Genomic DNA, 18,390 nt, shown 5'->3' with positions numbered 1-18,390 from the left:
GGAAACGTTGTGGTGATAAGTTCTTGCCTCTTGCAACATCATTCCCTGTACAAGAAGTTGATCCTTGCACCCCCAACATCCCTTTCTCGCCCCCTTCTGCTCTCTGTAAATTATCTCACTGGAAGAGCAGAACGATGTCACGAGGTTTGAATAATTTGCATTAAGTATTCAAACATGTGATAGGGCGGAATTTTGGTGATCAGTCAAGTCTCCTTCTTTGGGAAGAAGTATTGTGCGACCTTTGCAGAACCACGGAGGAACGTCACCTGTGTCCACATGAGAACTGAAACAGTGAAGTAAAGGTGTTTGGACAGAGGAGAACAGCTTCCAGTACCGGTTTCGAATGCCAAAAGGCCCTGGAGCTGTATTAGGTTTTGACTTTTTGATAACATTCTTTAGGCAACATGGTGAGATGTAACAGACAAACGACACAGCAATTAACGTCATGTAATTAATAGACCGCTTCATACAAATAATGTTATTAATAAATCAATTCATTTTGGGGAAATACAGATAAATGTTGTTGGATTGGCCTCCGTTACCTTAAGGGGTAGCAGATTTATTTTTATCAAAAATAGAGTGAAACAAAAAACATACAGAAGTTTCGGAAAGATCAGCAACTGAAGAAGAGGATAGCGTCAGCCCTAACTGGGTGATGTACGTTTGACTTAGAGAATGGTTGTCTGCCTGTCGATGCAGGAGCTCATGGGCGTGAGTTACGTGCCCTCGTTGAAGCAGGATCACATTATCGCGTAGCACAGAACTGTACTCATCATAACCATTTATCTTGCTTTGATCAAGGCAGTAGACCAGAATCTCATGCCACTTCAGCTGAAGCGGTTTCAGTTGTGTAGTTCAGGTAACTGTGTAGCTGCTTATCGTCTCACGATAAACCTCACACGGTTGTTTGCTGCTTTGAAATACCGTATCCAATTATAGGTTACATTTGGCATTGCACTTTCTTTTCAGATTAATCTGTGAAGTGCAGGTACTTAAAGTGCAGACTCAATCAAAAATAGAATGTGAAAATATTCTAGAAAAAAATATTTGCATGTGTCCGTTACTGAGGCAGCATAATTCCCAGAGTAGCATATATTATATTTGGCCGCTTCCTAAATGGGACGGTCCATTCATTTTCAGACTGTTTCTTGCCTTTTCATCTTTCCTCGAGCTGTGTAAATATTGAAACCCGTATAATCACCGTCCACCTCTGCCACTCTCTACCTCATCAGACGCTACAGTTAAAAGCACAAAAACAAGTTCTTCATCCATGGAGAAAAATATGTGAATACAATTGCTCCATATGAAACTGATACTTTGAAATTGAACCACGTTTGCTTCAATATTCACTTAACTGCTACGAAAATAACAACTTACTGCGCGCAGACTCCATTTGAGATCGTTTCATCTTACAGTCCCCTTGCGCGCCAAGTTACAACTAATATTGACTGGAATAGAATTGTTGAGGAATCTCCCTCTATGAATGCCAGTTCAACCCAACCAAAAAGAGTTCCGTCAATTTAACAAACTGGTCGATATTCTGATAAAACAGTTGCAATCTGAAACGCAGCGATATCGTATTCCTCTTGAAAGGAGGAAACCAATAACTTCTTCAAATATCGCTTTCTGCTGTTACGAGATAGCACCGACGAACCGACCCTATGACCACCGCAGTCTCTTTATTTGCAATTCTTTTTTACAGCGTAAACGAGATTGGCAAGGCGCCGTTCTTCGCCCATTTTATATTACGTGAATCCTCAGAAATAACCAGATAGAGTGATCTAGGTCAAAGCTGGCACTCCATAGAGACATTTTATGGTATAAAGCTTCGCCGTTATTGATGGGAACAGAGAGCATGAAAATTGTTATGTCCGCACTGTTCATCATTGCTGGGAACTGCGGCGATGAGGTGTAACCTTGTGATGAATTTTATTAGGTCTGATTTCCATGTGTGTTTAGGAGTTAGTGCTTCGACGTGGAATCTGAATGCTTTATATAACGTTGTGTGGCGTATGTATCACAGTAGGCTTCTGCGTGTGTTTTGTACAGAAACATTTGGCACATGTATGTGTCTGGTAGTTAGTCATAGCTGGAATTCCACGTCCGCCCGTGCCGCCGAATGAGTATTGCCACATCACGTGGTCTGTAGTGCAATACTAGACAATCTCGATGTACCACGCGGCCTGTGTTGTAACAGGGCTGGGGAAGGTACACTCCTCTCATCATATGCAATTACTTCATGATAAACATGTAGAGACTGTAAACAAAGCATAAAGGATTTCGCTTCTTGAAGATATAATTGACACATATAAAATACCGGGCAAAAGAAAGCATATGGAAAGTTACCATTTCTCAAATATTTTTGTAGGTACATTTTACACTGAAAAATGTCGCCCCAGCGTACCTTCAGTACGTGTACGTAATAAAACGTCGAAGTTGTCAGTTGCATAAACCCTGCTTTAGTTGCACATGCAATAAAGATATAATGCGGATATAAAGTTAGAATGCGGAGAGGTCACACATGCAGATTGGAAAAGATCACGACAAACGTGCTACGAATACTAGCAGTTGAGAGGGCCATATGTTCCAGATGGGGTCGACACAGGGCACCCTTTGGCTGCACCCGTGTGGTGGTCTGTAGAATGTTGCAACGTTACGGACAGGCGGACACAATACCAGACAGGCCAATAAGTGGGAAACCGCGAGTAACAGCACCAGCTGAAGACCGCCATTTTAGGACGTTACAAGCGATAAGCCATCTTCTGAGGATAATGCCATCAGTGGCGAATTCCCTCGATCACCGTGTCAATTGATACACGGTGGCTAGACGTCTTCGGGCAGCAGGTATCAGAGCCTACAGACCCTTCAAAGGACAGGTTTTGACTCCTGAACAAAGACATCACAGATTGCGTTGGGTCCGAGTTGTTCGTCTTTGCAGCGACGTTGGAGGTACAATGTTAACGTTCTACAGTGGCCAGCACGTTCTCCAGACATGTTCCCGGCCGAATACATGTGGGATGTAGACAGAGGCGAGCGGAACCGCCCTAACCCAACACAGAATAGGCAACAACTTGCACAAGTCCACCAGGACCAATGGCGTCGCATACCACGTGACCTTGTCCGACGTCTGAGGTCTTTGGCGAGAACGAGGCTGAAATTCATGTTTATTGGTGACTGCACGTGCAACCCATACAGGCCCTGATGCCTGCTGCAATGCAACTGTCTCATGAAGGTGTTCCTGTGAATGTGGTGTCCGAGTATCGTTGCTGCTTGTGTCGTCATAGGCGTCGTCATATAGTTGTTGTGACCCCTATGCAGGTCGTATCGATGGATCTCTCTTGTTGTTCTGCTGTTAGCCTTGGCATTCCTGTTGTGTACTTTTCGTTGCAATAATGTCAGTTTATACCGTGGATCACCGATAAACATGAATTTCGAGACGCGTTCATCAAAAGCAAAAACCACTGAAGTTGGTGTGTTTGGGCTAATGATACACATGCTGTGTACCTGGAATATCACACTGACCACAGATTTCAAGATTACTTTATCGGGTTACTTTATTTTCAAATTCCTTTCGAAATTACGGGTGTAAAAATATGTGTACGTCAGTTTACTAAAATTGCGGAAGCATTAGACACATCTTATAGACAATTAGTACATCAATGTAGAAACATGTCGAACTAATGAAATCAGTACGCACCGACTTGGGGTGACGTGTTAAAGTCGTCAAAAATACCTTGTGTTATCTGAGCCACATTTAAATAATGGAAATAGAACACGTGGTGGTTAACACGATAGCCTTGTCACGTTGCTGACGTGGACTTTATCCTTGATTGTGGAACTACCAATTGCAAGCGGTTTATGTACCGTACGAAGCCAAAGTGTACAACCTGCGTCATCTCTAAATGTTTCCCTCGCCGGTTTTCTATATAATGTGATATAACCTGATTCGGTTTCTTGTTTCAGGACCACACAGAGATAGTAAGGCTTCCTGCCCTCAAGGACAAGCTTCCTAGCTGAGGTTACTGAAACCCAAGACTATGGAACCTTATTCCTGGAAACGTCAGTCTAATTGTTAATTCCATATATTAGGATATAGTAATCCATGACCAATTACCTTAGGTGTTTTGTCAAAGCATTATGTAAAAACTGTCAGTGAAAAAGTGTCCATTGGCTTGAAGTCCATTGTGACCACGAAAATAATTTGTGTCGTTGTTAGTACTCAATGCGAATGTACGCGAACATTGCCCGAGGAGAGACAGTGTTCTGGTGTTGTGTTCTTATATTCTATACTTAAGTCAAGATACCTCTTGACTCAAATGTCATCATTCGTTTACCAGTTTATGTTAGGGAATCTTTGAGACTTGAAAATACCAGTTTGATAACAATTTGCCTTTAACCGCAAGCATGGATTGATCAATAACTGACCCGGATCTTCACGGGTGAGATAAATAGAATTTATCTGAGACTAAACCATCTATACATGTAGCATAACAACATTAATTTTGGGATGGCAGCTTTCATTGTTTTATTTGAATTTTAATTGAGAAAGAATTTCAGTATGTATCAATATTTCGTTTTATCGCAAATTTCGTTTTATATCACTGCGATGGCCAAACCGCCATTACAAATCGTGCTCTTCCGGAACCATGCTTGACAGTAATGTAATTCCTTGTTTTCGAAGAATATTACCTCTGCCGGCAATCCGTAAACCAGTAAATCGATAGCTCACAAGGCCGATGTCGCAAGTGCAAGTGCGAACAAGGAACAAGGAAGTATATTTCGTGCACAACACTGTCCATGAAAACATGTTATGGACGACAATACAATAACAATACAGGGTCCTTTCGGAAGTCCTGACAGACAATGTTATTGGCTTTTGTTATCCCCAACGGTTATATCTAGTGATACACAGTTTCGACAGTGTTGGTAAGCGCCATAGATAGTTACTTGAGGTGTGGGGACAGCTATCGATTTCACTAAAAGTCTCTTGCGTTATGGAAGTTGTATAAGGTTTGTCATTGACGGCGTGTTTGTTTCAGAAAGGGCCTGTAGAGGAAAAAGGGCGATTTTCACCGTGGGCAAGATTTGAAGATCGATGGATTCATGAGTTTGGTATTAATCCCGATTTTGTACATCATTTCACTGGTGTCATGATGAGTCAGTTTAGTTTGTGAGGAACTTCAAATGTGAACCAGAGTGAGTGAGTGAGTGAGTTAAAATGTAGTCACTAGAATATCACAGAGAGAAATTTGAAATAAATGACTTAAACGTACATACTATTTAGGATACTACAATATAGACACAGGCTACGAATGACCAACAACTGATCGTGAAGGCAAATCAACTTACTAGGCACCACGGGTGCTTACACTGCTTTTATTACCTGAATGGTCCATAGCTGGACCCGTTTGGAACCTAGCCATTGTAGTGGAATTTAGCCACTATTTAAAGCAAACAATATTCTACGATTAAAGTATAGTAGGTCCCAGATGACTGACGTATCCTTTCAAGACAATATTTTTGCAATCACTACGAAAATGACCTGGTTTCCAGAAACCAGGAAACCATCCGTAATGTGGGTAATTGTGGAATGCAGTTGGTTTCACTTCACTAAAATTCCCTGAGTTTCCAGCTAGATTCCATTTTGGATTCCGTGATGCATTGCTAACCTAAAATAGTATATGAATTTCTTGACCTGGATTATTTTCATCAATCATATTCAACACTTTGCAAATTGATATTTATTCTTTTTATTTCACGCTTTATTGTTATCATGAGTGCAATATGACAAGTTCCTGACTTTTTTAATCGATTCATTTCTACATTTCCACAGCATAATGGGGGGCAGTGTTGGACAAACTGAAGAAGGCAGTCAAGACCAACTCATTTTGACATACAAAATGTATGTATAACCTAAGCCGTCCAGTACATAATGTACATACAAAATAACCAAATAATCATTATGTAAATCTTAGGAGTCGGTAAAAATGCACGCCACAATCACTATTCTTGTAACCTGCAACTGGAAACATGTTCCACTTATAGTTATGCATCATGCACAGGTCTCCTTTCAGAAGCTTTTTGACGGGTTTGGATGAACAAGATGGATCACTTATGAAGTTGTGGGGAAAGCAGCGGCCCAATGCTTGTACACTTATTACAACAGATTATGAATTTAAAGGAAACTTTTTAAAAGTTGTCAGAATGTCTGCCACAATGACTCCACGTTGTTGGTTAAGAAAACATTTCTTTTAACAATAACGGATAATTCGTAGTTCTATACACGTAATATATACGCATATTGTAAGTAATATTCAGAAAATAAACTATAGCTTTCAAAGGAGAATTCTTCGTGTCTCTGCCCTCAATCAAATGTCAATAAGGTGTTCTGCGATTGAACCTTTTGTCACTTTGGAGGTCAAACGCTCAGTTTATACTCTCTGAACTCCTCGCTTAGTAGACAGGGGTTCAGTTTATTTCACCTCAAGTAATACTGGACAGTTTTCTTTTCTCTAGCCATGGATATTATTGACGAATGCGTGTTCGAATTGATACTTTGTTTTCTAAATTTCAGAAGCTGGAAAGCGGGAAGGCTGTGAAACGATTGACTGGCCGGAGGAGAAGCAGAAAGTTCTTCCTCTCTTGGGGAAAGAGCTAACATTTCTCAAACTAGGAAGCCAAGTGATATCGGTTGATCTACATCGATGTGTTTAAGAAAACATTCTATACTCATTGCTATATTATTCCTTTGTTTTCATTTCATTTACTAATTTGAATATTCCAAATATTATTTGTTTACAAACAGATTGTTGAATATAAAGAAACGTTTAATGAATTTCTGTTTAATTCTATTATTTGTCATCCTGAAGCTTTTTACCTTAATGCAACTGTATAAAATACTTGATTTGCTCCATGTGAAATTACCTCTTCTCCGGAGGAGCAGGTAAGGGACCGGCATGAGCAAGTTTCAGTTCATGGAAACTAGATTATAAACTAGATTGTAAACTAGATTGGAAACTAGGTTGGAGACTAGGTTGGAAACAAGATTGGAAACTAGGTTAGAAACTAGGTTGGAAACTACAGCATGGAAACCGGGTTGAAACCTACAATAAACTGATGCATGGAAACCAGGTTGAAACTTTCAATAAACTCATACATGGAAACCAGCTGGATCCTCCATGGATTAGTGGGTAGAGAATCGCACTGGAAACCAACTGGAAATGGTGCAAAATTCAGTTTCAGGTTTCATGGAAACCAACAGTAAATTACAAACACAGAAACCTTGGAGGATTGGGTAATGAAACGAACTGGAAACCATCCTGAAATGGTGCAGTTGCAAGGAAACCACAATGAAACTTTAGGAAATTCCTTGGATACCAACTGGAAATGTTGGTTTCCGTGACGTTTCTTCTCAGTTTCAGTGTTCCGGAAACCAGCTTATTTTTGTAGTGAATACTTTAACCACCTTCGTGGATACAGCCCCTGATCAGAAACTGCAGCTTTAACTCTGGCAGTATTAAAATCATCTATCTATGCATATCACAATTTATCAGCTAACGCAATGTCTTATTAAAAACATGGATTAAATGAGGTGTGAGATAATTTTAAAAAATCCTTCGTTAGTTTTACATTGAAATAGTTACTTGTGATGAAAAACTCAAAACAGTCAGGCAGGACATGCTTGACCATGGGTAAATCAAATATTGGCGTGCTGTCAAACCTGGATGTCTGATACTCCTGAATAATCTGTGTTATGATGTTGGTGTTCAACGTCGGACTCAGCAATATTCCATCTACAATCGGTGATCAACTTCATTAACAATGCTCTACACAACTGGGATCACAGCAAAAATAAGCTGGTTTCCGGAACACTGAAACCGAGAAGAAACGTCATGGAAACCAACATTTCCAGTTGGTTTCCAGGGAATTTCCTATAGTTTCATTGTGGTTTCCATGCAACTGAAACTGCACCATTTCAGGATGGTTTCCAGTTCGTTTCATTACCCACTCCTCCAAGCGGGATCCAGTTGGTTTCCATGTACGAGTTTATTGTAGGTTTCAACCTGGTTTCCATGTATGAGTTTATTGTAGGTTTCAACCTGGTTTCCATGTATGAGTTTATTGCAGGTTTCAACCTGGTTTCCATGTAGGAGTTTATTGCAGGTTTCAACCTGGTTTCCGTGTTGTAGTTTCCAACCTAGTTTAATACCTAGTTTCCATGAACTGAAACTTGCTCGTGTCGGCCCTTTACCCGGTCCTCCGGAAAAGATGTTGTTTCATATCTCACATGTAGCAAATCAGGTATTTTATACAATTGCATAATGGTAAAAGGCTTCAGGATGACAAACAACAGAATAAAACACAAATTCATTAAAAGTTTATTTATATTCAACAATATGTTTGTAAACAAATAATATTCGGAATATTCCTAGTTTGAAAAATGTTAGCTCTTTCCCCAAGAGAGGAAGAACTGTGTGCTTCTTCTCCTCCGGCCAGTCAATCGTTTCACAGCCTTCCTGCTTTCCAGCTTCTGAAATTTAGAAAACAAACTATCAGTACAAACAAGCATTAGTCTTCGATATCCATGGCTAGAGAAAAGAAAACTGTCAAACATTGCTTGAGGTGAAATACACTGAACCCCCATGTCCGATAAGCGAAGAGATCAAAAAGTATAAACTGAGCATTTGACATCAAAAGTTTCAATCGCAGAACATCTTATTGATATATGATAGAGTGCGGAGACATGAAGAAATTCGTCTTTGAAAGCCATAATTTATTTTCTGAATGTTACTTACAATGCACAATTTGAGTATAGAACTACGATTTATCCGTGATTGTGAAAAGACATGTTTTCTTTACCAATAATGTGGAGTCATTCAGGCAGACAAGCTATGAATATGGGGTCACAACCATACGCTGCAGCATAATGTGCTGCATAATATTTAAAACTTTTTAAGCTGTATTTTTCAAAGGATAAATTGCACATTTTAAACAGTGTTCATTTTGAAATTCCTTGAATGTACATAGAAAGAATCCAAATTAACTTGATATTTTAAAGGTTTCCTTAAATTTTTTTTAATCTCTGCAAGATGTCAAATGACTAGAATACGTTTACTTACTCTGAACTTTTTGCCGTTCTTTGCATGCAAGCCTTGGGCCTCTGTTTTCCCCACACCTTCATAAGTGATCCATCTTGTTCATCCAAACCAACCAAAAAGCTTCTGAAAGGAGACATGTGCATGATGCATAACTATAAGTGAAACATGTTTCCAGTTGGAGGTTACAAGAATAGTGACATGCGCTATGCGTTTTTACTGATTCCTAGGATTTACATTATTTGGTTATGTTGTATGTGCATTATGTACTGGATGGTTCAGGTTATATATACCTTTTGTATGTCAAAATTAGTTGGTCCAGACTGGTCCAGACAGTCTTCAGTTTTTCCAACACTGCCCTCCTTTATCCTGGAAACGTAGAAATGCATCGATTAAAAAAAGTCAGGAACTTGTCATATTGCACTCTTGAAAACAATAAAGTGTCGAATAAAAAGAATAAATATCAATTTGCAAAGCGTAGAATATGCTAGATGAAAAGAATCCAGGTCAGCAAATTCATATAATATTTTGGGTTGGCAATCCATCATTGTATACCCATATGTTCTTTATATACTCTTCATAACCTTTTCTGTGGGACTAACACAATCCACATTTCTTCATTCAGAGTTCGTTAAATCTTGATATGATAAGCATGACACTACTTACATCAGATGGCAAATCTAAATTAAATCATAAATCAATAATATAAAACTCTTCAATATTAGTTTGAAAACATTGTGAAATTTCAATTTTGAAATTTCCTCAAACAATGCACCAAATCTGGTCAGAGAATGCCTAACCTAAAAATGCAAAATGACACACTATTCCCGACTACATTGTTTTCAAACGTGCAAATATCAAAAGCAATATGAAAAGTCGTAACAAGCACATTAGCAATAATATACCAGAGATGTTTTTGATTTATTTTTTTCTTGCAAAGATAATTCATTAACACATTGAACCATTTTAATCGTGTGTGAGCTGATCCAAATCACAGTAATATTGAGTTCTTGAATTAACCGAGTGCTGAGTGAAGGAAGCCATACATCCCTCTTGCTAAGAATTCGACACGCATTTGTTTACCGAGGTCCATCAAGTCTAAAATTTCATATGTATTGTAGTAGTTACTTATTTACGTTAAACATTACGAATAACATGTGCTATTGCTTATTTCAAGAAAATAACACTGTACCTGACCAGATCGTGGAATGTTCCTTTTCTCCCGCGGCGATCGACGACTGCTGCTGTTCTCAATTTTTCACGTATCCGAATCTCAGAAGCTTCCATTGTAAATGTCATTGCCAGTCTCTTGAATCAGATAACACGGGCAAACGTAGGAATACTGCACTGTGTTGACTTCCTTGTCGTCGTTACTGGACATACCGGGTGAGAACTGCTTTCAAAATAGTCGTCTCAAAACAACTTGGGATCAAGTGACAAAATGGCGGCAACTGTGCGTAGGGGCATTGTGGGTAATAAGAAATACCTGATCCTTTTTCGATTGGCAGGCACGAAATCCTTCTCTGACCCAATTTGGATGTGATTTTAAGACAAAGACTGAAAACGACCACTTCAGTACATAAAACTGTTGCTTTCATAAAATGTCACGAGTTAGCGTGCCCATGGATTACCGGTTCATAACTTCCGGGTTTGTCTGTCAACACCTGACTCAGGTAAGTTCTATTGTTTTTACAGGTAGCTAATTTTGATAATAGGAGCCTGTTAAGTGGGGACTGCCCCAGTGAAGCCGACACACGAACCCCGACACACTAATGACCTGACACTGATTAGTTGTCAAGTATTTGAACTCAGTGTCACAGTATGCCAACTATAAATGCTTTTAACGCTAAACTTTACCGCACTGCCTCAGTTTATTCAGGGATACTCTATAACAGGGATTGATCACTCGCTAGCTTTCCTTACCATTTGTACTAATTAACGTGTGCCTCGTCATGCTCCACTGCACAAGTCGACTTGGTTTGTTCTCAGCGCAAATCGGCTGCGCTTAACAGTATTTCAACCAGTTTACTGTCGGAAACTATCGGCATCTCCCGGAGTAATACTCGGTAAATTGGAGTAGGCTCCCCTGAATGTTGTCACAACAAGCTGGTTACACTTCCTGTCGCCGAATGATGCATGTGTGGATTAATGAGAGGACTTGAGAATGTGTTTACACATTGCCTTGTTCAAAGACTCTCTGTTTATGTGACAATTTTGATACAGCGTTCGAAACGATCGCCAGCCCAGAGGCCCAGCGTCGGTTGTTAATGTATCAGGCCAACAGTTTCAGTTATCTGCAGGCCCATGTGGTCTTCTGTCAATTAGATCTCATTTCTTTTCAACTAGCATCGTGCCCATAATTTGTATTAATGTTCAGGAATTATCCTTGATCCCTCATGTTAGGATAACTTCCAGTTTCACTTCATAGTATTATATATTCAGTGCCGCATAGGAATGTCAGCAGTCTATAACTAATGTAAACTTCTCTGTGCTCCATACACTTCACTAATGGATTTTGTAGGGACTGTGAAACTCTCTACAATGAAGACTATTTTGTTTTTATTGGTTTGATTTCAACAAAATGGGTATGCAGACTTTAAAGACTGCAAGTGGCAGCAAGCCCTGATGGCCAAATGGCAAACCAAAGGTTATTATGTTATTATATGTATTTGAAATGACCTGTTACACAATTAAAATGTCTCATGTTTCAGTGGTTTTCTGTTTGTGTGGAATGCTTGGGCTGCATAAAAATATGTTTCTCAGGCACATTCTTTTCAAAAGTGACGAGTAAGACTTTGATTTTTAATTTTTGATAGAAAAAATGTGACGAGGGAGGAACACATTTTTATTTCTTTCTCCTTCAGGAATACAGTTTGGAAAGTTAAGCACATGTTAATGAGTTGTAGATTCAGTCAGTCTCATTCTTACAGACACTCAGTCTATAATGGACAAATGGACGGTCGTGGCAAAGTCGAAATTATTTTTTTTAAGAGGGCAGTTAATGAAGATGACCAGATGTCTTCCTGCATGTGCGCAATTGCATGGATACTGACAGAATGTCAACTGACACAGTCACTCCCCCCCTAAAAAAACAGAAAGTTTAAAACCATCACAAAGCGTTAAAAAGTCCTTTGCAGTTTTGTCAAATATCAACAATAGTTTCAGAACTAAAACATTCAAGCATCAAAGGCATCCATGGCAGATTAGAACAGATCAGATATGTCATACCTCACACTTTCACCAGATAGAATATTCCCCTCAATACTTATAGGTGTATTTGAAAGAAATGAATTTTAGGACGACTAAACACATTCAAACATTGGCTTGTAATGAGTGATCAGATCAGATCAACGATATGTCATATTTTTCACACACATGAAATACTTGTGAATGTATACACCCTACCAATTATTTTTTTAATTCATAAAATCATCACTATTACTTCCAAACACCTCTCACCAGATGGAACTTTTTTCCCTAACAGAAATTAAAGGTGTGTGTGAAAGAAGTTTTTTGAGCAATAACTAGAAACACTCAAAAAATGCTGTGTAGTATTTCAATGGCGGATCAGAACAGATCAGCGAGATTACACGTTTTTCACACACCTCAAATAAATCCTAACAATATGTTTAGATTATCAAATTATAAATATTACCTGCAAACACCTTTCGGGTCATTGTATATTCCCCTCATAAATATTTAAGGTGCATGTGAAAGAGGTTTTGGAGCAATAACTAGAAACACTCAAAGTTATACTATTTCAATGGCGGATCAGAACAGATCCGCGAGATGGCACATTTTTCAACACCTCAAAAACACCCTACCGATTTTTTTTAAATTATAAAATTAGCACTATTACTTCCAAACACCTTTCACTAGATGGTATGTTCCCCTAATGGAAATTAAAGGTGTATGTGAATGAAGTTTTTGAAGCTGAAACAAAAGCACTCAAACAACGCCGTGCAATATTTCAATGGCGGATCGGATCAGGTCGGCGAGATGGCACATATTTCACACACCTCAAGTACGTCCTAACAATTTATTTTAGATTATGAAACTATCACTATTACCAGCAAACACCTTTCGCCTGATGGTAAATTCCCCTCATAAAAATTAAAGGTGTATGTGAAAGACGGTGTTGAGGTGTAGTAGTTCAATGGCGCATCAGATCAGATCGGCGATCTGCCACATTTTTCACACACCCCAATTAAACCCCAACATGTTTTTAAGTCACAAAACTATCACTATTGCTTGCAGATACCTTTCAACTAAAGGTATAATTTCCTGCTAAAACATAAAGGAATGTGTGAAAGAAGCTTTTATTGACGAAACTCAGTCTATCTTCGCTGTGTACCGATAACTGAAGCCAGAGAGTTACAAGATGCCGACTTGAAACTTTAGTACAAACATACTTTCTTATACTGACACTAATTACAAATACGTGACTAGAACTGAAGTAACAGAACAGGTGACTTATGTTCTACGTGTAGGATCCGAGTTGTCACAACACTCAGCGAATGTAATCAGCTGTTGAAAATGAACCGAGCTCAATCTTTAATTCTAAGCTGCCGCCATATTGTCTCCACTGGTCACGTGACAAAGCGAGACATACGTTCAGCGGTTTTTCGAGGAGTTTCCACTCCCCTCTCTATATAGGCTCCCTGGTTTATTGTATAATTCACGTATATTCTGCATAAATATCATCATGTAAGTACCGAACTGACAATTGTTTTAATGACTTATACTAATCTCCCTAAATGCTTATACTCTTTCACATTCTCAGGAGTTGGCAGTCTATAGCCTGTTTTTTTATATATATTGCATCATTTACCTTTTAATTATTAATATATATCTGAACTATTGCTAAAGTGGCTTTAATTTTATTTATTTTTATACAATATATTTACTGAAAGGAATACAAGCCCGTACACCAATAATCCAATAAGTTATATTTAATATATAATAAAAGTTTGAGCAATGTTTCTATGCAGAGTCAACTCACCTTTTATTCTTGTATATAGATATCACTGTTTTATTATTTCTTTTCAGATAAAGAAAGCGTCTGATCCTCAATTTGACAAAGCAGACAACCGAAACCTGGACTTGCCCCATTCATCCCAATCTAGAGAAACGGAACTAAGTGTGCCTAGCACCATTTGCATGTTTAGTGCGGTTATTGTGAAGTTTGTGTGCATGGTAGTTGGAATATGATGCTTCATTACATTACGAATAAACAAGAATGTGAAGGAAAAAGGTGTATAGTTTGTTCTTGTATCATCAGTTTGAAGCCACATTTAATATTGTGATATCCACAGAATGATGCGTCAACAATTTACTTTTGTTGTCTTGTTCATCTAAGCAAAGAACCGAATCTACTATTCCTTCCCCAGGCACATTCAGATGGATACTGAATGGACACCAACTGGATGTCAGGATGGTAAACAATTACACATTTTATGTTACTTAGTTCAAAACCGCGCAATGGAAACCAACATGAAACTACATTTTCTACTTTTATGTTGGTTTCCATTTAGTGAGATCTGAGAGTTGCAAATTCCAGGTATGGAAACCAACAAGAAACCCCCGAACTTAGTTTCATTTTGGTTTCCATTTACAGAAATACCAAAATCACATTTCCAAAATGGAATCTACTTGGAAACTCAGTTAGTGAGTTTCAGAGAATGGAAACCAACTGGATTCCGCAATTACCCACATTACGGATGGTTTCCAGGTTTCTGGAAACCAAGTCATTTTTGCAGTGGATATTGTGACGTGTAAGCCACGTCAGCGATCTTTGGTCCCGATGCACAAAGAGTTCACAACATTACGTTATTCGTAAGTATACGGAAAATGTAGAACTACGACAAGTCGTAACGTCACGAAGCGTTTTGGATCCGAACCCTGAACCCGGTCAGCGTAATCAATTTCAAACACGATTTTGCTTCGAGAAGCAGTTGTGAGCAACAACGTGTTTGACAGCCGGGAGTAGCAATAGTAGTCCCTTTTGACGCCATCTTGGTGGGATGAGGATGCCCGGATGATAGGCCCAATGTCCTGATCACGCAAGCCAACTGGCATGAATGTCAACATATGCATAATATAAGATGTGGCATGGCTGCTTGTGGGTCAACGACAAACGTCCTTCAGTTTGGTTGATTTACACTCGAGTGTTTGCAGGTTTTTCGGTTATAAGTACTCTCACTTGTTTTCAGCGTAATAAATGGCGGGAGCTTAACGGGTACAGCGCGCTATAGTCACGCCATATATCCAGGTTCAATGCCACAAGTTGCCAAGTGGTTAAAGCGTTCGTTCAAGACGAATACGCCGGTTCGATTCTCCACATCGCTACAGTGTGTGAAGAAAATGTCTTGTGTCACCTGCGTAAAACTAAACTCAGTCCCGCACTCGCGTTAGTACAAATTGTTTGTTAACCCAGCTGTTTCCAGTGCCTCCTCTGGCATATAGCTGAAAGCAGTGCAAAGCCGTACTATCTTAGTCAAATAGATACAGGCAAACGGGTATTATGACGTCAGGACTGCAGGTCGGTTTAACAGCATCTTAAGATCTGAAGTAATGAAAACTTATAACTATAATTTTACGCCGCGATTAAACTTTATTCCTGCCACATTCCTTTAGTGACCAGCACGTTTAACAAATTCAGGAGTGAATGGTACCAATGTCTGCGACATGGTGAAATATGACCTTTTCAGTACTGTGAGTGGGTTTAGTTTTACGCCGCACTCAGCAATATTCCAGCTATGAGATGGCAATTTCTAAATAATCAAGTCTGGATCAGACAATCTAGTGATCAACAGAATGAGCATAGACCTACGAAAAGAGGAACCGGTGTCATGTGTCATCTTAGTCAGAGAGCCTAACTTCTTAATGCAAAATCGATATCGCCACGTTACCCATTACGACGTTCGAGGTTGGCTCAACAACATTGCTTATCTTAACAATGCCTCACCATCATAAAATTGCCAAAAAAATTATACTGCATAGCTCGATCCATTAAACAGGATGATAGATTACAGAATAGATAATGTATGTCCACATAGATGAAAAATTTAGCGGCAATGGAATATACTGTCATCGGTCCCCAATTACGCAGATCGATGGTCATGTTGTTAATCACTGGAGTGTCTGGTCCAGACTCGATTATTTACAGACCGCCGCCATATAGCTGAAATATTGCTGAGTGCGGTGTAAAACTTATCTCACTCACTCACTCACTCTGCCTCCTCCCTGGCTTCATCATTAACTTTTAACCAATCATGTAAATCCAATACCGTCTTCGATGTTTTTGAAAGGTTTATAAAATCAACACATCACATTCCGTACGCATGTTGTCTTAACAACAACCCTTTGTAAGATTTTGACTGACATAACGATCTGGGTATATTTTTTAAAATTACGTCACCATGAAATGATGATAAATGATGTTCACGAAAGGCTGGCCGTATTCTGCCAACCGGTACCACATCCCCCTTCTACAGTGTTCCCCCTCACTGATGCAAGTCAACATTCCACTGATGACGTCAAGAAACAAGGTTAACAGTCAGGCCATGCTAAAAATAACTTGACGGCTGTACTTATATTCACGTTCAGCAATATGGCTCAGTCTTAAATGAGAAGGAAACAGTTTTACGGAGCCATCTATCGCCGTTTGTCTGACTTTGATATTTCTCATTTTCCTTCTCGATTGAACTATTCTGCAACGATGATTTAGTTTTAGTTTTAGATCAAAGTGTCGTTGGATCCAGATTCACCATTTCACGCACACAATCTTAAATAACAAAAATAAAACAAATAAAAAAATCAGTCTTTAAAATGTAATGTAACCAAATATATAAATAGAGCAAGAAAGTCAATGAATGTGGCTAGAATTCCATAGCTTCAGAAACTGAAAATGTAGAAGGCCTCAGGGCTTCCTTTCATTATATTTTATTTTGTTTTACTATGAGCCCTTTTTTTTAAATACGTTCATTTCAGAAACTAGTTGTAAAATTACCAATACACAATAATCCACAGCGAACAAATATACAAACCGAATGTTTGATGAGGAGACGAGTGAGTGAGTGAGTGAGTGAGTGAGTGAGTGAGTGAGTGTTAAGCCGCTTTTATTAATTATTATCACGGCAGGGGACACCAGAAATGGGCTTCACATTTTACCCATGTGGGAATCGAACCTTGTTTTTAGACGAGATACACAGACGCTTTAAGCACTTGGCTACCTCGCCGCCCTGAGACGAAACGACGCGGTATAGTACTAGCCATGCTATATAACAGTTACTATTGTCATCAATCAGATGAATTCGTATTCTGCCGTCTGCATCCGGCCGTCTCCTTCTGTACCCAGTGACGGCGCATCCCGTACTGCTCTTGATTGATGTTTACCATTGACAGAAGTCATTAATCGAGCAGAGAATGATTTTCTTAAATCAAGCAGGATGTAGTCTGATCACATTCATCAAGAAGTCCGCAACGTTCACTGAGAGCATCCTGGATCTGACAGTGCGCATGTTCTAATAACAGCGAGAGAACCTTACCGCGGACGTATCAGTCTTACGGTTTTCGATCTTACTTCTTAGGAGGTCATCACACAAGGGTTCGCTATGAATCTAATTGCCTAATTGGGAGAGGGAAAATTGGAAGACTGGGCGAAGGAAAGGACGGAGCAGAGACAGAGGCAAGGGAGAGACCGCAAAGAGAGGGGCGAGGTGAGAGGGGGGCGTCATTGGTACCGTCTATTAAGAAGGGACCACTTATGGTCACCGAGGCCTTAAAGAATGATACCAGAAACCTTGTATTGTCGGAAGAGGCGGCCAAAATAGATGGCAGTGTCAGGTCCGCGTCCTCACTGAATGCGAGTTCTTGTTGTCCTTGCTATGCTCTTCCAAATAAGAAACGCATAAGTGATATTGTTGTATGAAATTTCCAAAATTAGCGTTTGCTTGTTGTAATTTCGCCTCTGTAATGACGGATCCCCGTGTGTATGGAACGTATGCACAGCTCATAAACACACCTTAATGGACATTTACATTGGGGAGTGCCATGTAAAAGTGAGAGAAAGTGCCTTGCAATATTGCGGTTATGAGGAATCGTGAACGGGGACCTGGCCTGTACAAGACCGTTTTGGTTTCTAGGCTGTCATCAGCATCTGTTACAAACTGGAAGAATGTCCTAATGCCACGACTCTTTGCTGTAAGTGGAAGCATGACCATTGGGTGTCTGGCGGCTGGGGAGTCTCAAATCTTTCAAGAATCTCTCAGTCTGCCGTTGCACGTTACCTCAA

General features: G+C 39.5%; 1 long non-coding RNA gene across 1 annotated transcript; it reads right to left on the bottom strand.

Moving 5' to 3' along the window:
* Window positions 1-8,364: 8,364 nt before the first annotated feature.
* Window positions 8,365-10,645, bottom strand: LOC137282783 (uncharacterized). The gene is made up of 4 exons (XR_010956846.1): window positions 10,288-10,645; window positions 9,389-9,464; window positions 9,120-9,221; window positions 8,365-8,530 (listed from the first exon to the last, which is right to left on the bottom strand). It is a non-coding gene; the product is annotated as an uncharacterized lncRNA (long non-coding RNA).
* Between the last annotated feature and the right edge of the window lie 7,745 nt (window positions 10,646-18,390).

The sequence above is a fragment of the Haliotis asinina genome, chromosome 4 (assembly GCF_037392515.1).
Source record: "Haliotis asinina isolate JCU_RB_2024 chromosome 4, JCU_Hal_asi_v2, whole genome shotgun sequence".
NCBI lineage: Eukaryota > Metazoa > Mollusca > Gastropoda > Lepetellida > Haliotidae > Haliotis > Haliotis asinina.
Note: the sequence above shows the minus strand (reverse complement) of the source record. Positions and strands in the feature narration are given on the sequence as shown.